The 24,549-nt window shown below is 42.0% G+C and overlaps 1 protein-coding gene across 9 annotated transcripts in view; it reads right to left on the reverse strand.

Moving 5' to 3' along the window:
* Positions 1-24,549, reverse strand: part of TRERF1 (transcriptional regulating factor 1) — a 99,915-nt gene that overhangs the window by 55,102 nt on the left and 20,264 nt on the right. For all 9 annotated transcript variants that reach the window (XM_058419991.1, XM_058419994.1, XM_058419993.1 and 6 more), the window contains one exon: positions 15,461-15,516. The gene's annotated coding sequence lies outside the window, so the exon portion shown is untranslated. The remainder of the gene's footprint in view (positions 1-15,460; positions 15,517-24,549) is intronic.

Consider the following 24,549-nt stretch of genomic DNA (forward strand, 5'->3'; position numbering starts at 1 on the left):
AAATGCAGTGAGAACATTGGATCGTCATAAAAACACAAAACTTCATTCCCCACTAAAGGCTCCCCCACCAACACAATATAGGACATATTAGTATATCCTGTATCTCCAGATAGAGACTTCTACACAAGCATTGCTACTGTGGGGACAAGAAGGGCAATTCCTTTGCTTTTAAATTGAAATGTATGAATTTTATTTCCACCCCGTGAATAAAAATGGAATTGCTATCGTGGGTCCACTGCCCAGGTGCTGCAGTGTTGCACAGCTCTACCTCCTGTGCCTTGCTCCATCCCAAAGAGGCACATCCAGAGGCAGGCAGGCAACTCAACAAGTGTTGATCTCCCTCTCCCTGTGGAACACATGGGAACACATTTGACACAGAGATGGAAATTTCTAATTTCTATTTGAAATTAGATCAGCACAGTTTTTATTTTATATGGATGAACAAAGAGTCACCAGGAAGAGAAAAATAATCCATTGTTACTGATATGGAATGAATCTGGAAATCCAACCTAATTATGGAAGATCCCTAGTGCATTAGCTTTTCTTTTTCCATGACCTTTACGAATTCCCCTATTCCCCATAAGATTAAAAAAAAAAAAAAAACAAAAAAAACCTTTGATTGTAAGTTCATTTTCCTCTCTATTCTGTTTGTCCCATTCTTTTCTCCAGCAGGATACATGCAAAACTTGACTTATCTGACTCCTTCAATCTTCCTCAAAGAAACAAACCAAAAAACCCCACATTCTCAATTATTAAATAAAAAAACCCCAAAGCCCCTCAGGACCCCCTGTAACCTAGCTACAGAAGCCACTCTCCATATGGATGGGTGGGCAGGACTTAAATTCTGTTCTCCCTTCTGAGTCAGGAATCAAAACTCAGCAGATCTGCCAAAGAGAGAAAAGAAACAACAAACCAAGAAAACCTTACCAGCCTCCTAGAGATGATACTCAAGAAATTGGGCTGATATAGTATTTCACAGCATCATGTGGTCTCTACCCACCTCTCACAGATGTGGAAAACAGAACAGACCATCACAATCATCAGTGTGACCTTCCACCCAAGGTGTGGCACAGACTTACATGCAGATATATGGCTTGCTATAAACGTACACACAGCAATACTCTCCCTTGTAAAAATCATCTAGTCTAATTCCCAGGCAAGTGATTAGGAATCCATCATGTCCAAAGGGAGTTGTTTTAGCAAATAATTTATTCTGTTTAATAATTTGTGTGTTAGAAGTAGCCCAGATTCATCTGGTTTCAACTTTCAGCTATTCAATCTCATTACACCTCCTCCTACTAAACTGAAGAGTTTTGTACTTTTGTACTTTTTGTATTTTTTTTCCTCTATAGATATTTGCAAAATACAACTCATCCACTTCACCTGAAGCAAGCATGCAAAGCTTTTTATTTAAAAAAGTCTAACAGTAAAACAGGTTTTCCAACTGTAATCAATCTCTCAGCTTTCTGCAGGCACGTAAGAATTGGACTCTATTCCAGTAATGATCCTGGGCCATCACACATTGGTAAAACATTATATGCTCCTAGAAGACATGCTTGGCTTTTGCATCCAAAAAACATACCCAATCTTCCAGCAGCAAGGCCTCTGTGTTTTGTTAGCTTCTTCCCATCGCCCCAGCTCCCTTCCAATGTAAACTCTCTCCTGAACGTAGCGAGCCCTACCGTCTGCATAATGTACAGAGTTGGACTGGCCTGTGCTAACATTCAGACTACCCAAATAAGCCCACACTAAAAGGAAATTAACTCCCTGTGTGACACAGGACATATGTGCCATATCCCTGATTTTTGGTGGCATTTTCAAATTTAGAAAGAAATAGCTTTGTTCAGTATAATTACTAATGACGTTGGAATATAACTACCTCAGTTCTACCAGCTAAAGGCTGTTACTTCTCCCTTCCTTTTCCAAGCACTAACATTGCCTCACCCGTTTATACTCACTACATTAATCCTGCATATATGTGCACATACATAAATGTGATGGAAGTCCCAGCATAGTCTGTTCCTCTCTGCAGAAAAGCACTGAACAGCATTGGGTGTGCATTTGATGTCCTCTCAAGCAGCAGTACATAACAGTTCAGCAGAGTGTTGTGTGCTGGTCCATTTTGAGCATTGGATTGAGCATGGACAGCATTTTTAGATGTGACCTTCAACTGCCCCTGTAGAAAAATTTAAGTTAAAACATATCCTAGTTAAGTCAGTGTAGGACTGCAGTTTATTGTTTTGTTGTTGTTTTGGTGTTTGGCTGGTTGTTTTTGTTTTGGTTTTTTGTTTTTTATTTTTTCTTTATGTAGTATCTAATAAAGCATCAGCAACATTAACATTAGGGTTATTAGTTTACTTAATATTATGATGTTCCATTAGACAAGGGATAATACAATTGTAGGCTGGAAATTAACTATGGAAACATGTTGATATGGTTATATGAAGTCATGAAACTTTTTCAAATGCAGAAGCACTGCTTCTACAATACAGTTTAAACAAGTTAACTTATTTCAACTGTATATGCATAATAAACTTTCGCTCTATGCTGTCATATCAGATACTCATTCTTCCAAAACAAAAATATTCGTTTTGGTTTTTTAAATACAATAAGGCATTTAATGACTATTAAAAAAAAAAAAACCCCTGTGGCTGAACTTGAGTCAGAACATAGTGCTGCTTCTGCTTTCAGCCCAAAAAGGAGAATTCCTGTCATCTTTATTAAATAGCAGTAATATTAATTGACAAAATAGCAATTCAATTGTAATGCTTTTGCTTTTTTAGAGTAAGAGCACTTTATCTTTTAGACAAACAACACCAGCATTGCAGTGGTGTGCTAGAAAAGAAGAATGAAGGGGAGCAGGGGCAGAAAAATCTGAACTCATTGTCACAGCAGAGTCAGAGGTGGTGAGGTCAGCTGATGTTCCAGCTTATAGGAGAGGATTACCTTCAAAAGAAGGGTATAGATGCCAGACCCAAGTGCTCATTGCTATTTTCCCCATATGGATTTATTCCCAAAACAGGAATATAATGTAGACCTAAAGGTGTTCTCCCAGGCTAAACTTTAATAGGGCTTGAACTTTTTAACAAAGGTCAAAGAAATTTCAACACAGCTCCTCAGGTTAGTGTTGCCTGAGTAAAACCTGTGCAACCGTTTGTTGAGCCCTAGCCCAACGGCGGAATTAATTACCAGAATTAATTACTAGCCACAAGGCCTTCCCTAGGACATTAGAACATATCTACCACAGCTCATTTAAAAATGAAATGTTTTATTCGCCATACCTAACAAACGATGGCCAATTTGTCCATCAGGAGAACACACCCTGTACCACTACGTAGTTGTTCCTAAATAATCAAGCTGAGGACTCACTTCTCTGAATAAGTAGGATTGGAGGTTTTTTTACTGTTCTGGCCTCCATCACAAAGTTAAAGCTATTTCCTCATTTCTGAGCATGCTAATATCCAAGCAAGGGAGAGGCAGAACTTTCACTTCTCACCTGCTCACAGAAAGGTCACACCTCACTGTTAACAACTCAGCTGAAATACAGCAAAAAGCTCCAGTCATCTGGGACAATGGGAATCTTTCCCATGCTCTGTGAGCTGGTTTCAACCAAACCAAACCATTTTAGTAAGCCCACATCAAGCCTGTGGCAGAGGAGACCTGGAGCACGTGCAGGACAGAGACACTCTGAAGCTGGGGACAGGGCTGCAATGATCCCCCCACTATGAAGAGTGACATCTTCATCCCAGTGACACCTTGCTGCTTGCATGGGTAAGGGCATCACTATCCTGCAGGAAGAAATTCTGGCCTGTGAGGGTGGTGAGACACTGGAGCAGGTTTCCCAGAGAAGATGTGGATGCCCCATTCCTGGAAGTGTTCAAGGCCAGGTTGGACAGAGCTCTGAGCAACCTGGTCTAGCGGGAGGTGTCCATGCCCATGGAAGGGGAATTGGAACAAGATGATCCCTAAAGTCCAACCCAAAACATTCTGCGATTCGATGAAAGCACAACCATACTGTGGACATGCAGGTTAAAACGCTGACAATTGTTATTCTGCAGGCAGGTTGCACACTGGCCTATTTTTCAGCTTTTGAAGTATTATCCAAACGCCAAAGTAGGCTGAAAGACTACCTCTTGCAACTTTGTATTTCTATTATAGGCTCCAGCCAGTCTCTTGCCTTTTGTGGCTGCATGTATTTCCTATTTAAGAAAAGGACTACAGCAGTTCCTGGTTTGCCACATCTTCGAATAGAGAGTTTGCGCAGCAGCTTCCTCTGCCCTGCGCTACTCCGCGCTGGTGAACACCCTCTTCCCTCTCAACCTGCTCAGAAATATGCTCAGCCACCTACAAAGCCAATTGACAGACAAAAGGTAACAAAATGAAGGATTTCCAAACCACATCCATGATGACAGTCTATAGGACTTTTTGCTGCAAACCTAGGTTTCAATCCTCCCTTCTCCATCTGCACCTTCTATCTCTTTCAAAATAATGAGCAAACATTTCTCCAGCTTCACAAATCTGGCACATTTCATCTTCCTTGTCATTTTAGAGATACTATTAATACCAAATAGTTTGTGTGTAAGAACACTGTGCACTTTTGTAAAGCTTTATTCAAAGCATCCTGTGATCTTCCACTGAAAGCATTAATTTAGTAGTTTCACAGTACTTCTGAGGCTTGTATTATAAATTGTCTCACACAGGTGGAAACTCTTAAGGCTAAAGTGACTTGCTGTTGGGCTAACCACCAGAGATCCTCATGCCTTGCCTCCCCAAAATCTGTATTTCAGCATTTCTGGCCAGCCCTTGCTCCAGCACTTCCTGCCCAGCATCCAACTTCAGATGTCAGAGTCCCATTCTTTCTCTATTGCCACACCTGTGTAGGTGTCTGGCAGAGCTTCCCAGACAGTCTCTTCTGCCAAAGACCTCCTGAAATTAAGTAATTAAATGATTAACGAAAAAGTTCATCACCTGCTAAGAAAACTATTTACACAAACCCCATTTCCACCTACACCAATCTGTATGGCTGTGTTTCTATGTCCCAGCCACACCGCCTGAACACGAAAAGCTCACATTAACCCCTTCCAAATGAAAAGAATACTCTCAGGACCTCTTTAAAAATTATTTCCCTGGATCAGCAAGAGACTGCTAGCAAGTATCACATAAGTCTCAATTTGTTTTAAATAGGAGAAAAGTAACATAGAATGTCTATCTCTCACCTTCAACTATTCTTCAGGTGCTATTCTACGATTAAATAAAAGTGTATTTCTTTAATAAGAAGAAAATATACACATATATGAAAGAGGACAAGCGATCAGAAAAAGAGTAACACTTCAGTATTACAACAACAGCTAAAAACATGAGGAAATAATTTTAAATTTAATCACTAGTGAAAACTAAAGCCATGCATGAAAAAAAGGCAGCCTATGCAAATGTGAACTTGTCTTGCATAACAGACAGCACAGGATCTCCAAACTGTATGTGACTCACAAGTGCCTAAAGAGTATAGCTTGCTTTGATTCTTGCACCAGGATCCATCAACATCTGGCCATACAGTTATCTTTCTTGTTTTAATAAAAGCACGTTAAGAAGAGGATTTGTAAGAGAATACCTTGTATTAACCACTATCACTTATGGTTTTGCTGAACAGTGGACATGCTGCTTTCACTCAAATCTCATGTCACACCAGGTCTCACCAGAAACCAGTGTCAGAACTTCAGATCATCCTTGACTACTGATGCTTTCTGAAGTCTGCATTAAACAAGAGTTTTCATGTCCTTTTGTGTGTTAAGCAATCAGAGCTACAAATCATTTCAAGACTCACTCCTCATCAGAGTTATTCAGAGCATGCCGTCTTATTCCCTTCATTCCCTCACGCCATGTCTGAAAACCGGAGAAGCAAGGGCACACCCTCATCTGGCTCCGACCCTCCAACCAGAACTGAGGAACAACAGCTGCTCCCTGAGTCAGGGACACATGGAGCACACATTCAACAACTGCTAGAGAGATAATGCAGACATCCCCGGAGAGTTCTCCAACCATCTCTCTTGGTAGAAACGCCAAGTTTTCTAGGCAGCATGGGCCATCCAAAAGATCATAAAAGGAAAGAGTTACACAGCAAGCTACACAGGTATATCCCAAGCATGTTTTTCAATCAGTAAGAGCTTGTTGGATATCCTCCTGGCATCGTGTCAGAAAGCTCTGCTTCCACTGAGCTTTGTTAGTGGGATTGATGGTGTAACTGATTCAACTTTAGAGAATACTTCTACTGGAGATTTCATCACCTGCCTCTCTTAAGGCTACTAAAGGGGGTGATATTTTAAGCTGCAAGTCAGAAGAAGAAAGCAGAGAGAAAAAGGACAGAGATAATTTGTTCTTCCAAGTTGTCTGCTTGAAGACAACTGGAAGAAGTCCAGAGGAAGTTTAAGTGGGACACAGACAGGTCTACTCATTTCTCTGTCTTTTAACAGCACAGACTAGGGTAAGGGCCAGCCTGCACATTTCTTCTTTGTAAAAGAAATAGCATGCCATTATAACACCTAGCAATGCACAGGATCAAAGTGACAACACTAGTATATATTAGAGGTAAAATTCTTCTGAGCCTGTGACAGACAGGCCAAACAGAGCATTCCCTGACCAGCAGAAGATGGCTTTGGTGGGAGGGTACCATCACTCAAATCCCCATAGCCATCCCCCATAGCTGCCCTAAGGCAATCACTTGAGTCACTTCACAGCGAGATGCCCCAAATGAGGCTCTGTACAACATCTCTATGGAAGTAAAAGTCTTGACCTTTTTAATCTCCACGAGGTGTGTTCAAATACTACACTCACAGACAACTGTTGAAATAAATCATGAAAGCAGTATACTGTTAAGGCTCTCACCATTTGGAAGCAAAAGGCCAATAAAGTACAAAAGCAACAAGCCTACTTTATTCCTGATAAAATGGAGGAGGAAAAACAGACCCAACCCTGCTGGCACTCTCTGCAGTCAAATTCCTTTTGACAATTTATGAACTTTTTTTCTTCCTCCTGTTTAACAAAATTACTTCAGCAGTATAAAAGTTGGCAGCATAGCTATCTCAGAAGAAAGCTGCTCCATTCCTTATTGGTAAGCAGTGCACACACGCACAAAACCCCACACCCACAGGAAATTGAGAGCTATTCATTTAGTTTTAGCCAAGTCTTTGTGAGACTGTACCTTTTGACTATTAGCTGATGGTAAACGTGCAACTGTCTGGTACTTAATCTCATATAAAAACTAGACCAAAAAACCCTATCAATATTAAATTTAACCTTCAAAAAAGAACACAAGTGGTATGAACGCAATTGTCTGGAAAAATGCTACTTAGCGAAAACAAAACAACTACTCCCCCACATACATGCAATATTTAAAAGAAAGAATTCAAAGCTGTAATTATGTTCACACAAACCTAAACTGCAGAGTACAAGAAGTTCAATGATACAAAATCCTGTATTATTTGTAATGACACCATGTACTTCCTCTTGGGTGGGTTTTTTTTGTTTGTTTGGGGGTTTTTTTTGTTTGTTTGTTTGTTGTTTTTTGTTTTTTGGGGTTTTTTTTTGGGGGGGGGGTGTTGTTTGGTTGTTGTTGGGGTTTTTTTGGTATTTTGGGAGACTGATGGGATGCTGTCCATTGCCATTACCAGGGATAAGAAAGAAAATATGAAACCAATTCTTGTCATCTGTACTGAACATGAAACCTGGAGCAATGGTAAGCAAAAATCAAGTAAGGCTACTTTCTGGTCAAGTACAGTTTTAGCTGGGTATAGTTTGTCAGAGCAGCAGCTGGTTTTAATACAGCCATAACACAAAATTACAAACTTCTAGGAATTAAAAAAAAAAAAAGAAAAAAAAAAAAGAAAAACAAGAACTCCAAGAGATGCCCTTGGGGAACTGCATTTGGGAAGGCAGCAATCCTGTAAGAAATGACTGGGGGTTAAAGCAGACACCATCTAGACACTAAATTTCCTGCACAAATCTGCAGCTAAGCGAGGAATTGTAACCTCTGGATGGATAAGAGCATTATTTCATATAAGGTGACGCAGGGAGGGAGAGTGTTATCTAAAAAACAGTAACAACAAGGGCAACATGCATTTCTGGTCTATTCACTTTGGAAAAGAAAATACCACAAGAACAGTGAAAGATTCAAAGAATACATCTTATATCAAGAGTTTAAACAGTCTGCATATTTGGCTTATCAAAGAGGATAATGGTTATCAGTGACTTACCAACAAAATGGCTAAATGTCTCTACCAAAATTACTCAGAAGATAAAGAATACATTAGCCAAAGCTAGGCCCCCAAAGGATGCATCTGGTCAGATGAATAGGTTTTGAAGAATTCAGAATTAATCTTCTCTGCCTGACTGTACGTAATTACAGTTGATTGATATGATGCATAGCATGCTCAGAAACTCATTGACAGCAAGCTTGCTAAATGCAGTTTCTCCAAGAACCACTTTCTATCTTATCCAGCTACAATCTTGTGCAATTTCTTTGGCATTTACATCCTGCCCACTGGAGCAGTGCTATCCCTTCACAAATACAGACAAATGCATTCGGGTCACTCCAACAGGTATGGCTCTTGGAGCACAACTCTTCAGAAGCACCTGCTGCTCCCTACGCATTCCCTGTTAGAATATTCAAATCAAAGTTCATTTGTCTTCAAAGCGCTCCAAGGCCTCATTTCAGGGCATTCAAGGCTTTTGCCAGAGCTCCAGGACAGACAGCAATCTACTGTTCTGCTGCTTTACCTAAAGTTAATTGGCGCTGGAGAATTCAAATTTTTGTGTGGATAAACGAGGAACGTGAAGTGATTTCCAAGTATGGAAATGGCAGGTTTGAGAAACAAAGTTTATGACATCCATCTGTGTCTCTCTCCTTTTGTATTTAGCAAAAGCACTATGCATTATACTACATCCAGGTACTATATTGCATCTCTCCAGGGGTAAGGAGAAACAAAAATGGGACAGGCCCCCTACTGTCATTTATAGTCAGGAAAGGACATCTCTGTAAGGTAACACCAGAAATTATGGACTCACTATAGAAATCACTGAGTGAGAGGTCATGATCTGCTCTGGCAGGACAGGAAGATGCAGGCAGGCACCAGATGCTCATTTTGGGGACAGAAGCCTTCGAATGTACTTCAAAGACTATGTTTTCTAAAACTAAAGCCCATTTCTTGGTGTTTATGAAGCCCACAAGTAACCAGGGCCCTGGCTACTGTCTGAGCATTGGGAGGGCCACCAGAGAGTCCACAAAGTCCCACCCAGAGCGCTGGGCTGCCTGGGCACTGAGAGCTGCCTGCTGCTCCCAGCCCCATCACCCCAATGGGTGGGACAGGGAGAGCTCTCAGCCCCTTCAACACATCCTCTCTTCCACCTGGAGAATGGAAGTTACCACCTGCTGCTGGAGGTCACTCATGAGCCCAGACAACCCCTTTTTTGAGGCAGATTAACAGCAAACTAGCTTTTGGTGTTCTCTGAGCTCTGTCTGGATTCTTTACCTAATACTTTCCTTTAATTTGAATATCATGGGAGGGTTTAAGTTAAATTTAATCTCATATGTGAATTTTTCAATTTTTCACTCAGCCACTCCCCCAGATATTATTTTTAGACTTGTTTATTTTATATATATTTTTTTTTAAACAGCAAGTTACTAGCATGTCTGAAGTTAGCAGCCAAGCCTGAGCTTGGAAACTGCACAGCCTTCACACGAAATGGGTTTCAGAGAAAAAAGCAGAACATTTCTGTATCTCACTACACCAAGCAGCAAACCTTTAACCTCACTGCTAGGAACGTCAACTAAAATTTTCCTCTTAACTCCGTCTGGCACCCTGTCTTTAATTTAGGAAAGGTTTGATATGAAGAATGGACAGTCAAGAGGGAGATGCAGAGAGAAAAGAAAAGAGGAAGAGATTCAAAAGATTGGTAGTGGTGGTTGGCACTTTGGTGCCAAGAGTCAATCAGATCCATTTCCTAAATTAACAGGAAAAAAAGGAAAAAAAACCAAAACAAAGTAGTCCCTATAATCTCTCATGTTCTTGGAGCCAGGCTCAACAAAAGCAGAGAAGGTTCTCCATACCATGGCAGGACTTCGACATCTGAAGAACAATAATTAATCACTTCAACAGTAAGCATCATCCTCTTTTTACTGAAAGGGGAGCTGACTCAAAGGCAACCGAGGGAGTTGCCCAAAACCACACCACCAGTCATTAGCAGAGCTGCAGTTGGAAGTTTCTGGCTGCCAGCACTATTTTCAATCACTGAAATCGGCAGGCAGTCCACAGCCGCAGAGCTGGTACCCTGTGTGCTCACCAGGGGAAGGGCCACCTGCTCCCCACGCCCCATCTCCCAGGGAAGGGCCACCTGCTCCCCACTCCCCATCTCCCAAGGAAGGGCCACCTGCTCCCCACTCCCCATCTCCCAGCTCCAGTCACGCCACCAACACCAAGGAAGGATGAAAGGTCCGTGCGTCCAGCCAGCATGGTGGGCTCAGGGATCAGCCCCAGCACTGATGCTCCCATCACCCCACGGCCCTGCTCCAGTGGGTGCCCACCCTGAAGGGGCAGCTGCACCCCCCAGGAGCTGCCCTGGCACTCACCCTGTGCCCGGGCTCCCCCTGAAGCCCAGAGGACTTCGGTCAGAAAAATAACCCTCGGGAGAAGTCGAAGCCAGTGGTTCTGGCCAGGTTTAGTACCCAGCCCGGCTCACTGGGTGGAGTGAAAGAGGCAACAGGCTTCCCAGAGACTGCACACCTCAACTGCTCCTGACCTTTGTGCTTCACGCACTCCAAGGGGAAGTTCAGATCAGTTCACTGCTCAAGAAGAAGCTAAATGGCTCCTTCCATCTCATCCCTATAGCTTCAATGTGCATTTTACAGTACTGATTTCAGATTCTCTTAATTGCTTAGTCAAGAGTGTAAAGTTACTTACATCTCACAGAGCCAGCCAGCTCACAACGAGGATATTCCAAAGCCAAAGATAGCGCTTTTTGTAAGGGTAGTTGGAAAAGTATTAAATAGGTGAACTTCCATTCTTAATTTTTACAGAAGCAACACCATTCAGCAGTTTGGGAAACCCAGTGTGACAGAGACGTGGAGGGGGAAGTGAGTATCCTACATTTACACTAAAAGCAGAACCACAGAAATTTGATTTTTGTAGCATAATTAGTCTTAATTCATATATAAAATTACATCTAGGTCTCTGTTATATCAGCTGGATATACTCCCCTCATTTCTATATTCTGCCTGATACCTGCCTATACTGAGTTCTCCAGACATTCCTTCCAACTCACTTGATCCTTTGAAGCTGACAGTTATCTACCAATTCCAGCACTGAAGTAATTTATTCTTTTAGAAGTGTTAAGCATTTAAAACTTGAAACATCAGATTGTGCAAATATTCAAATTTTCTGGAAGAAAAAGAAAAGGAAAAAGCATTTACCTTGATGTCTACATTTATGTATATATTCTCCCCCTACACACTCTTATCTAGAGGCTTTTCCTCATGCATGAGATTTCCCATTTTTCTGCTTGTGCTTTCCAGGTACTTTCCACATATTGTGACATAACAGCTAAATAATACAAGAAAAGAAACTCAATTTACCTGTTACCATTTTATTCAAATTACCTTTCTTATCATGAAAGTTTTCCTAAGATGGCTTCTGTAGGGACAAAAGCATTCACTGGCAATGTCAAAGGAAATTATTAAAATTCATCTAGCAGTGATGCAAGAGCTTTGTGCTGACCTGCACTAACACAAGAAGAAACCACAATGTACCAGTTTGGACAGAAGTAATTCCTGGACTTTGCCTCTATTTGGTCTCATCAAAATCAAGCGTTACTCCCGGTAAACAAGACAAACACACCCAAAATGAAAAAAAAAAAAGAAACCAAAACCCACACAAACACTTCAACGAGTTACTGTGGTTCTGTATGTGTAAAATTGGGGGTTTCACTGCCAAGACTCGTTAGAAAAGAACAACCAGAAAATGTTTGCAAAACAGAATACTATTATGGAGGGCATTAACAGCTATTAATAATAGAATATACATCAACCTAGTGCTTTTTAGATAGTCAGTATTAATTGGCCACCTAATTTGGAACTGTTAAGACAAGAGACCTTGCAGACACCATTTGTCAGGTCTAAGCTAACAGTGGGTGAAAATAGGCCTGATAACAGTTACTTCCTTGTCATTTCCTTTCAAAAATGACACAATGCTGTTTCAGCGATCAAAGTCATTTTTATCTCATAAGTGTACCTCTAAAAATAGATTGGCCCTTATAGAAGGATTTTATATTTATGATCTGAGCTATCGGGCAGACCTCATGCTAAACTGGACTTCATGCAATTCACAACCGCTCCGGGTTGCTCGGAAGGAAGAAAGATAAAGGCACAGGGAAATATGGGGAAGGAAAAGAAAATACTGGGTGAGAGGTCTGGCACCTATCAACATTGCTGCAAGCTTGCCAAGTCTCATAATTTCATCACTAGGCGTCAGAAATATGAAAAGAGCTATTACTCATTTTTTTAATTCTACCCCATCATGTAATCGGCGGAACAGATGCCAAAAGCCAGCCATTACAAGGAAGTCGCCATGGCCAGCATTAAAACAAGATTAGTTCTGCAGAGACTGGACCATCTATTGTTGCTTTAAATGGGATCTAAACCCCTTTAATTGCAATGGCAGCAAGAAATATGGGGGTGCTTCAGACTAACTCCTCCAGAAGAAGAGACAGAAGGGAATGGATCAGGAAATATCCATGAAAACTAAGCAACCAAGGAAAAACATTGATAGGAGGCACAGTCAAGACCTGAGGGCATGTTTGGGGCAGAATCCAGATGACTGTGTGGAAGGATGAAAACCTAAATGTAAATGAGGAGAGGGAATGCAGAAAGGGAGCAGAAGGTTAAAAAAAAAATGAAATAAATGAAGTGACACAGATGACATCTTTAGTAGTTATGGATAATTGAAAGAATGAGTGACACCTGCAGCCTTGAGGAGGAACATGACCAGGACAGACACTTCTTGCAACACAGGAGGACCAGGAGTGGGACAGTAGCATTTCTCCAGCCCAGGCTGCTGATGAAAGGATAACAAATCCCTCTCAGAGAAAGGGGAGCAAGATACACCCATTCCTAGCTCAGGATTGAATTTTACAGTAAGAAGGCATCACACAAAATGAGGACAGAATATTTCCTTTTAGAGGTGAAAGATGACAGCCAGTGGAAAGTGCTCCTTCTTTATCACAGAATCTCATTTTAATGCCAGCCCAGTTGCTGGGATCCACCTTGCAGTTTGCACATGCTTGGGACTGGCAACAAAGCAGTGGTGAGAGGAGGTGTGAGGTGTCATGGCCTCAAGCTGCAGAACTTGCTAAAAACAGAGCCTCCTCAGTGGTTCTTTTACAAGATGGGGGAGAGTGAACTTGCACTGGGAGAGACAGTACAACAGCAATCAGCTGCTGTGCTACAAGAGCTGCCCATGCCACACCACACAGATTTGTCAATATTTACTCCACAGAAGAGGGCAGTACATAAAATTAAACAACGTCATATATGTACACTATATAATACATATATAATTCATGAGAATAAAGTCTTCAGGAAATACCAGCAGCTGAATGACTAAATTGTTGTCTCACCAAATTGTCCCGTCCCGATTGCTGACGCGCACCGAAGCCCCCAGCGTTGCTTCGACACTGGACAGACTTCTCAGTGAACTGAATCTGAACAAAGCAGCCTGAACAGGAGCACTTCCACCTGTCCCATTCTGGCTGTGCTTCCCTTCAACAAGAGCACGCACACACACACCGGTGGCAGTGCCACCGTGGGCACCGCTCGGCCTCCAGCCACGGCAGCGCCGCTGGCACCGTGCGACGGGGTGGTGCGGAGGGGTGCCAGTGCACATTGGCTGAAAACTCTAAGAAGTCCTGAAAACAATTTTAATTACCCATTCTTGGAGAATAGGAGGACTGGTTGGAACACGAGCAAGGGAAGCAGCTTGTTTACATAACAAACGAGGTATGCGTGCGAGGTGCTTTGTGCAACAGCGCTGCACACGGCAAGCTCTCTCACCTGGAGAGCTGTGTCTTACCAACCATACACATACAAGACCACCTCCGTGTAGAGAGTAAGCCTTTAGATAAAATATTCATAACATGATCCAACAGTGGCATGAAAGAGGGTGGTTTGAACGGACAAAATGTCTAATGCTTGCGAAAAAACCCCAAAACAACCAGGCAGCCACCAAGTCTCGGATCCTTGCATACACCACACAGTGCCAAGAGTCATTCAATGTTTTCAGTACTTGCTTGAGCAGCCACCCTCCAAAGGCTAACTCTACTTGGAAAATAAAACTTAAATGAAAAAAGAACAAAAAAATCCCCGACAAACCAAAAACCTCAAGGTGCGTCTACAAGAGCGAAATGTGTGAATCCAAGGAAAAAGTCATTTAGTCCTGATACAATGGCATCATGCATTTAGCTGTTTCCATGACATTTTCCAACCAAGAGCCAAAAAGAACAATAGGGATTTTTGAGGCCTGTAAATGGTAGAGAACTCAGGAAGAAGGGGGAGACAAAAATGAAACAAACAAGTGATAAAGCTGGATAATTGCAGTGTGGATTGTACATTGAAAGACAGTAAGAATCCCTAGGCAATACTACTTCTGTGCTTGGCTGTTTGTTGTTCGAATGTGGTTCTCCCAACACCTAAGAGTTTTAGAGACATCCCCTGCTCTCTAACAGTGGAAACCTCTGAAGTAGAAACCAAAAGGAAAAAAGTATCCATCCAAACACTGCCTTTTAAAAACACTATTAGAAGATAAATTTTAAAAGATCAGCAAACTTGCAGCTTCCTTCAGCACATTAGTGACAGCAAATATTAATTTCAAACTCAAATCTAGAGCATTTCTTCTCATATATACTCTATCTTAATAAAAAACAGTCCAAATTTGAAAATACTGCAACAAGGAAAAAAAGTGTTAAAGTGTAGAAGTTAAAACAGCTCAAAGAGCAGTTTCAATGCTTGAACTTTGAATTTTTAAATATCTGGGGTGGGGATGCGGAAGGAGGCAGTATCTCAAAACTAAAGAAAAACTTCTCTACATCCTCTGTTATTTAAAAAAAAAAAAAAAAAAAAAGCCACCAAAAAACTCTAAAATAATAGCATGACTTGCTAACCCTTGGGTGTGCAAGGGCATTGTTCCTTGTCTTCTGGCCTTGTCTTCTGGCCTTTGTTCACCGGGAGAAAAAAACTGGCTAGAAGCTGTATAGAACAGAAATCGTCTCTGCTCAGAGGCTTAGAGGCAGATTTAACTTAAAAATAATTATCACAATTACTTGCAGGGTTCTGCCAGGGGGAAAAAAGAAAATCTTCAACCCAAAAACCCAACTAGTGTGACAGTTTTGTGCAGGAACATGTTTATCTTACCCTCTCTCTTACCTTATCAGACACATCTCTTCGTCCTATTCAAAACGCATCAAGTCATGAAATTCCATCTGCAACAAAAGGAAAAGCCCATTAATACCTCCTGATAACCTTACAACAGAAGTCTAATAAGCAGTTCAAAGAAAAAAAGAAGAAAAAAAGTTAAACTTCTCCTGCCATTCCAATATAATCAATACAATCTACACCCCAGGCAAGTCGCCGTCCCATTTTGCGGCAATGTGGGAAGCGTGGATAGTAAAGATATCGAAGATGTTGCAACATGCCCTGTAAGAAACACGCTATTCCTCCTTTGGCAGGGCTAACATAGGTGGCCAAAGCATACAGGTTGTCCTGCAGAGTCATAAGTAAGTCTGCAGCATCCTCTCATTAAATTAAATGAGCATCAAATTACATAATGTGAACGGTTGTAAAATGAGACCAACGGTAATGGCTAGAAATAATCCCAGCGGTGTTATACATCGTGGAGACAATTTTCCATCAGACTATCAAACCTTGGTAAGCACTTTTTATCCCCAGGCCAAGAAGCTGTCAGCATGCAGCCTCTCTTAAAAAAAAAAGAAACAGTAAAGCATGCAAGAAACGGATGGAACAAAACTCTCATGCTCAAGTTTAAATGTTACCTACCCCGAACAAGCACATTTAATTTCCTAACACCTTTACAGACCAACCTCTCAAAGCAACCAAGGTGTTTTTATAATATAGGTAAACATGACAGAGTCTGGCATACTTGGGACCAGACGAAGGAATATCACACACCTAACCAACAAATTTGCAACCTTAAAATTGTCAATAAAATTTACAGTCTGGATAGACTCGGGCTTGAACAAACGCTTTGCCACGGCCCTGTTAAGAAGAGACAACATGACCTGCAATCCAGCCAATCCATGAGTCACTAGGGCAGAAGAGAGACCTCCCATCTGGCAACCTAAAAAGCTCTGAGTCTGCCTAGAGTGAGAAGTGTGAATCAAGGACCTGAAAAACCAACCAAAGCAATGCCTTCACACTCTTTTTACCCTTCCAGTGTCCCACCCACAAAGTCCATAAGCCTGTTAGTCCGGTGCTAGAGTGGAAAAGGTCAGAAATGCACAATGGTGAAATGGCACACAAGAGAATACTATTAATAAACCAACAAACAATGCCTAATTTTCAATCCAGTTATCTGGGGGGGAGATACAGCAGGAATTAAAGGATTTGAAACAAATTTTTCATGTTTGCCTACTTCTCCTGTAGTGATGCTACTAAAGGTATCCCTGTGCCTAAAGCAAAAACCACAGGTGTAACCCTTACTTGGTTTTCTTTTCACACCGAGCAGCTGAAGCCACGATGCCAACAGACCCCAGCAGGGTCCCAAAGGTGCTCAGTGCCACAGAGAGGTGACATCCTTCACCACGCTGCACTGCCATTTCCCCACCAGCAAAATGGGGATGGCGGCATGGGGGTCCCCAGCAGGGTCCAAACTGCCAGCTCTGGGGTGCTTCCTTTTTCCCCCAAGCGTACACTAGGACACACTAAGTGCTAAAAAATAAACCTTTCATCCTGTAAATACCATTTTCTCACATTCTACTGATGATCATTAATTTTTCTGGCATAATCAGAACAATATGACAACACAGTTACACCACTATGGCATTTGTTTCTTTTTGTTTGGTTAGTGAGTTTGTTTGTTTGTTTTCCCCTCAGGAAGAAGAGGTCTTCTCTCCACATTACAGAAAGATTTGAACAAAAGAGAGCCACTGACCAAGAGCCCACTTCAGTATCTCTACCTTCCTATTCCCCTGCCAACCCAGTAAAATTCCTCAGAGCACAACCTCTTCCTGGCTATTTTCAGAGCAACTGTAGCAATCATACAAGAACAATGGGGAAGTTTGTTTTACTCGAAGAGTAAATGTTTTGCAGCTTCCAATGTAAATATTTTAATTAATGGATTTTTTTTTAACTCTCTACTGCCTTACTTGTGTTCACATTCACACAGAGCTGCCAGGACAGAAGCAGCACTCAACTGCTGTAACACAGAGAAGAGAATACAACATAGAAAAATTACTCAGGGACTTCAGAAAAAGCACCTTCATAACCAAATCGAAATTCAGTGGGCATTTGCTGGGGGAGATCTGTTGTAAGAATTTAAGAGAAGCAAGTCTGCTCTTGCTCTGCGTCCAGCCAAGGGCCCATATCAGTTCCCACTGAGACTGTGGGCCTATTTTCATAAGCAGCTTGTAGAAAACCACAACCCAACGTATTTCTGAAACATTATGCCCAATGACCAGAATACAAGGAAAAGGTGACTTATCTTTTTGTGTCAAACATCAATATGGTGGCTCTAAACCACCCATCACTGGGCTGCCACTTCACAGACATGCTCAAATCTCCTCTTAATAATCCATAAACCAGGTGCTGCAGACTGTCGGCAGCATGGGACTCAGATTCACTCTCTCTAGGCCAGACTCTTTTGGTACTACAGAAAGCGGCTGGACTGAGGTACCAAGCCATCCTGCACATGCTCCTCTGATGGTTTCTGGATCCAGAAGCACCCCAGGTACAGGCAGCTCTTTCTCTTTGAACAGTGCCTCTCCTCTAAGAAACTATCTTCCTCCTCTGCCCCCAGATACTGGGATAAAGTTTGGATGCAATATCAGCAGATGGCTGGCATTCAAGATTCTTTTTAATTTTCTTTTTCAAATGAAGTAGGACACAGATGGTGACGTTCCTGCTTTCCCAAAGCCTGGAACATGAACACAGACCTGTCTGAGCTGGGAAGCTCAAACCCATAGTATGTTTCTTGAGAGCTGCACAAATTACTGCATGGACCAGTTTAGCCTGAAGCCATCCCACACGTGGCAGTATTTCCCTTTCCCTGCTTTTATCTGAATGAGAGGTTTTGTTCTTCTTGTACTGACCTCACCACACTTGATGCCCCTTAGCAACATCCTTTCAGAAGTTCAAACAAACTCCGTAGAAATTCCCTGCCACTGTAAGTAATACACGTGCTACCCCAGGTAAAATCCTCACTGTAACTTTAAAAAAATGACCACATTTGTACTCTTCCACCACCTCAGGCAAGGGGCTGGTTGCCCACTCGTACAGCTCCCCAGATTCTGCAGGTCTCACACTGCTGTCCACACCGGCAGCTCCATCACCCGCCGGCCAGCGGCAGTGGCCCTTGGCTCATCACATCCCACCAGGCAGTGGCTAGCACTGGAAAGGATGGGAGGAGACCTACTGCCCTCTCCCCTGCAGGAACTACTACCTGAAGATGGAGAAAGACCTCCCAACTCCATTCCATCGAGAGCAAACCTTCCACAGAGCTACATTAGTAGAGGCTGACTGTCTACCACTGCCCATTTAGGACAGGGAGCAGCAGGAGAAAGAATACCTGGCTCTCTCTTGAGAGACACCCACCCCTTAATTCAGCAGCAGCAGGAGATGCTGGGGACAACGAGGCCACTGCTGCTCCTGCACAGGCAGGCTGGTGTCATGCAGAAGGGAGCAGGAGCAAGCAGGTACATCACTGCTCGTGGTGTGCACCCACCAGGGTACCCGACTCCTAGGCGGGGTGAATGGGTACCAAAGGCACAGCAGGGTCATTCTGAAAGACGCGTTTGCAAAACCCTTCCTTGTCCCTCACAACGCCACAAAGTGAAAGTAAAACTCCTCATGTTACATTTGAGTGTTACCAACATTGCTATGTATGGATATTGTAGATGTTTATACAGTATCAACTTCAGCTTATTAAAAAATAAACAAACCCCTCCCCATCATTTCTTTTTTAATAGTTTTCTTGGCCGTACGTGCAACATTAAAACAGAGAGTAAAGATCAAAGAAGCAAGTATCTCTGCTTGGAAGAGACTTTCCAAAGTGTGTCAAAACACACTTTTCATGGAAGACCCATGCGAGAAGGAAGACTCTGCATGAAGCCCTCAATGTGCACAGACTCTGGAAAAGGAGATCTCTGAGGAAGCGAGCAACCTAAGGCTTATGCCAGTCCTTCCATCTTCTTCTCTGACCCCTTCTAGGAAAACATTGCATTTGACTTCCTCATATGCCAATTTAATCAGCAGTGTGAAACTTGCACAACCTTACCGGTGTCTCTGTGGTCTTCGCATCAGGGCAATGAGTAGAAACGTACCCCAAAGGAGCGGAACATTCATAAGTCTCCCGTGCCCACGGGATGGAAAAGCGAGCGGGGAGAGAACAGATGAATGTTAATCTCCCCTCCTTGCCTCCAGCAGCAGTCTGTACTCTCCCACGCAGACAAGAGGGAGGCTGTACAATTTGTTGAGGCCAAACTGTCTGGAAAAATGCAGGGAGAGAAAACTGATGGCAAATTCTCTTCTCTATCTCTTCTCATACTGTAGGGAAAGTGAAAGTCAGTCATAGAGCAGCTGATAGAACACGAGACCACAGGGTCTTTAAGGGGCTGTTTTTATGCAAACCGCAGTGCTGGGCTATGCAGGACTCTATCAGTTCAACATATTCGCTGCCTAAAATATTCTGCTCACACACTGCTTGCACTCTGACTTCTTATGGGAAATACTTTCATTGGCAGATTAAGCTTTTTGTCTTACCATAAGAGCACAAAAAGGACCTGACACCACTCCATTATGGGTGTTAATTCACAAATGTAGGACTTCTCTCTAGCCTACATGACTCCCAACACCTACCTCCTAACCACGAGTAGGTAGCCAATAAGCACATGAAATACCAAGCTTGGAGCAGTTGCCACCACAGACATTTCTTTAACTGATCTGTGCCTCAAAGGTGCCTGTCAGCACACAGCGCTCTACATGTGCCAAAGGAGAGCACGGGGCAGAAGCTCCAAGCAGGAAACAGAAGCTTGTCTTAGATTAGCACAGCTCACTCAAGTGTAGTGCTATGCTCAGATTTGGTTTTGATTTGCAAACCTTGCTGTCATTGGCTAAGAGGATATTTCAAGTTTTGTTAAAATAGGCAAAAAACAAAAGCCAGAAAGCTGAAACAAATGCACAAATGAAATTACCCTAGAAGCAGTAGGTACCTTTAAAACTGATGCAAGATGCACGTTTCTCAAACCCTGTTTTATAGCTTGCTTTTCCATCTCCCCCTCCAGATGAAGGCAGTCTCTTGGGTGGGCAGCTCCCACGTCTCCAGTGAAACATATTCAAAAAGTAGAGATGGAAAAAGGAGAGTCTCTCTGCTGCAGCAGCTTGAGACATCATCAGTCACCTCTGATCTTTATTGAGAATCCTCCCCACCAACCCCAAATCCATACAGATTTGTTGCCTGTTGAGATATCTTAGAAATAAGCCAAGCCCAAGACCAACTTGGCTCCAAGGTAATTGGTACTCCAGTGAGCTGGTGGCATGTTTCCAGTTCTCACTGGTAATTCCAGAATTAAGAGTTCTGGGGTCACCATACTGCCTGAAGACAGTAGACCTGACCCTCAAGTACACGTGCCAGCACTGTGACGAGGTTCTGATCGCATTAATGCCTGTCCAGCAGGAACCACTCCAGAGGAACCACTTATTTACTCTAGCTCACAATGATCACAGTAGCAGAGACATACTGCAACCAGAATCTTGATCAAGGGCAAGGGGAAAGTTCTTTGGATAATCTAGAGAAGGAATCTGAACCTAATTTCAGTGTAGAATGAGGGGGGGAAAAACGCCACTATTAAACGTTAGCATTTATTAATGTTTAGCCTTCAGCTGTGGATAAACAGAGAAGAACCTCTCTGCCTGTGCACGTATTTAAGACTGTTTACATATGAAGTCCAAAAGGATGTCCTCATTTTATAAATAATTTGATCTGATGACTACATCAGAAAAAAGTGCAATTTAAGGCTACATACGGAGGCAAAGCGCTTGACTACTAATGTCTAAACAGGGAGGGGACAAAGACTAAACATCAGAGTTACTAAAACCCAGCAAATGGTTTATAGTTGAAACTAAGTGCATAACATAGTGCACACTCAACGCACACCAAACTGCGACTCTCCTTAAACTTTTGAAGCTGTGCTTACCAGTAAGTCATTTAAGTATTCAATATGAGAGTCTCCTAAATGTAAACACTTCCTCTGCTCCTTGTACCTGACCACAGAAGCCATCCAGCAATGCCTTACTTCTCCCGTGTGGCAGGCACACCAGCTTGGAAAGCACACTTGTGGAGCCACAGGGTCAGGTAACACCCAGCATCAGGAGGAGCTGAGACTTCTTTCTCACAGAAACGAGGAGAAAATGTCCTCAAAAGCTTCACTTTCTGAACTCAAAGCCTGTGGTTTTGTTTTCCTTTGTCACATGCTCCTGTATGTGCACATAAATGGCTGTAGTTACATGTGTGTGCAATTTGCTTAAGATCAATCTGTCTGCATGTCAGTGCAGCAGGGAAAACAGTGCACACAAGAAACTCTACATTAACTTATGAAGAAATACTGTTTCCAGGTAAAATTTCCTCTTCAGTTCAGATGAATGCACAAACTTAGATTTCAGGTTGTTTTCTCAACTGAGAACCTGTAAACAGCACTATAAGAATCCTGTCAGCAGTCTCCAAAGAGGATCAAAGTATTTGCTACCCCAAATTTTTCATAGACTTTCTGAACTGAAAAAAATATTTTTTTTAATATTGTTCTCTATTTACTGCTGCAAGCCATAATGCCAGGTCACACTCCACATAAATTGCCTCTTACTTTAAGCTCAAAGCATTCCCTTCCTTGTGCAATCAAGAGGCCTGCACTGCAGAAGAAAGGAACAGAGGATTAAATAAAAAAGGCCGCACACATGTAATTTTGGTGTAGCTAAATTTTCTATAACTACTGATACTGTATATACAGTATCTGGTATTCACTGTCAGTAAGGAATATCTGACAATGAAATACAATTCTGTGCTTTTAAGAAAAACTACATTTCTGACAGAGAGGAGCAATGAGGACTGCAAACATTTAACTTGAAATCATCAACCACACATGCTAAGAAAGGCCTGCCAGGATGTGATCCTTAATTATGACTTCATCCTGCACAGCTCCCTTGAAAAAGGATCAGCTGAGACATCTTGCCCAAAGCAGCTTCTATAGAGCACAGCCCAACCAAAGAGAAGATCGGGGTGCCAAAAATAACAATAAAAGAAGTTTTCCCCACAAGTAATGAGGTATCCTTTCTAATTCAACCCTATAAAACCAGATTTGTCAAGTTATAAATTAGGCTGCAGCAATATTTCATTGCACCATAAATCTTTCTTATACCCTGGTAAAGATGCCTAATGATTTAATATGCCACAATTTATTTTTTTTTGAATTCTGGAACTCATCAAAAATTACCTGAAATAGTCATCTCTTTTACAATCCAGATTCCACAACGTAACTGGTTTGCATTTTTTTTTTCACGGAAAATCGTTTGCAAAATGCATTTACATGTAGAGTACCAAAGGTTGTAATTATCTCTCTTGGGTTTCTTAGGTAGGTCAGTGAACATCCTACAAAGGCTTCTGTATTATCCCATGATATTCATTCAGCATCATTTTTTTCAAAAGCAGTACAACCTCCTTAAAGAATTACACCAACAAGTAAAATTTTCAGAAGAAAAAAGTGGGTTTCCAGAGCCAGAAACTTTCAGAACTTTTTTCTTCACTTTTTATTAAAAGTTTCACAGCCTTTTTTTTTTGCTGAAACAGATTACTTCACAAGAATGCTGAATTCCAACTGCCTCATGTATTTCTATTTCAGTGGATAACATGCACCTCACATAATGACTTCAAATAAAAAGAAATAAAAGCAGAAGATATTTAAAGGGGGGGGGGGTGGGGTGGTGGTGAGATACTGCCAGCGCTTGTTATAAAAATTTCTAATTCCAATTCCCTCCCAACTAATCAGCTCTGCAATAAAAGAAACACTATTTCAAAGCAGTTGCCATGTCTGTAAATGCCAGCACAGTAAAAAGTTAAGAATATGATCACATCAAGTGCTATCAAAAATACACATTTTTCCTCATGAAACAGACATGATGAAAACAGCTCCAGAACTTTAAGATTGCTCAAAGTTTGTAAAAACAGTGATGTCATTATTTTGCTGCTGCTTCTGAGAAGTTTACATCCTTGCTTCCTGCTGCCTCTGCTTCACTTTTCTTAACCCAAGGAACACAGGACAGGCACCACAGCACTGAAATGCTGGGATCACGGGAGGAAGTCAGGACAAGCCCATTTCACATTTCACCAAGCCTTCCCAACAGCAATTCCAGAAGAGCTGCACTTCCAGAAGTGCTAAAATAAAAGGTGAACTGTCCTCTTATTTGCTAGGTCTCTACGAGTACACAGTCTATGGTTTTTTTTTTTCCTTTACCCTGTTCAGTCAAGGGTCACAAGCAGTGTATGGAGAAGCTAATTCGTGATCCTGATCCTGCAAAACCCCACGAGGAAAAGGCTCCAGAGAGCAACTAAATGGAGTATGCATCAATTAAGATGTGTTTCACAGCTCTGCTTATCACATGATTGCACTCCCTGGCGTGGAGTCTTGATACAGGGCTTAAGTCAAAATAGTGAACTCAACCATTCCACAGCTTGCTGTCAGATCATAGAGACAATTTTAAAGACTGAAGAAATCCAGAAAAAAAAGTGGGTTTGTTTTGTTTGTTTTTTTGTTTTTTTAAACTTAAAATGTTTTACACTGGGGCAAGGCATTAACAAAAATGTTATTTTAGGTAACCGACTGACTCACTTTTTGCTAAAATTAAAATTTATCAACCAATACCTAAAGAGCCAGGAAATCTAAAAGTGGTTCCCTACAAAAAAGCTGAGTTCATACTATCCAAGGAACTTCCTAAGCTTGATTTTTAGACTGACATACAGCCAGCCCTGATATTTCTCTCCTGATTTCCACACTGAAACAGCGAGAACTTTATTTCCCCCTTCACTTCATCTACCAAACTGCTGAGCTTGTTGTGCTCCGCATTTCCCTCAGAGGTGCTCAGGCTGGGGTGGTCCCTGGAGAGTGAAGGCTGTCTGTCTGGTGGGCTTCTCACTGGCTGGGACAGAGGGGAGGTTGTATTTCGCTTTTTCAAACGCTGGGGCTAAGATTGGTAATGGGAAACTGCTTACTTAGCCATTTGTCCCAACATTCCCA

Source organism: Hirundo rustica, chromosome 3, assembly GCF_015227805.2.
Source record: "Hirundo rustica isolate bHirRus1 chromosome 3, bHirRus1.pri.v3, whole genome shotgun sequence".
NCBI lineage: Eukaryota > Metazoa > Chordata > Aves > Passeriformes > Hirundinidae > Hirundo > Hirundo rustica.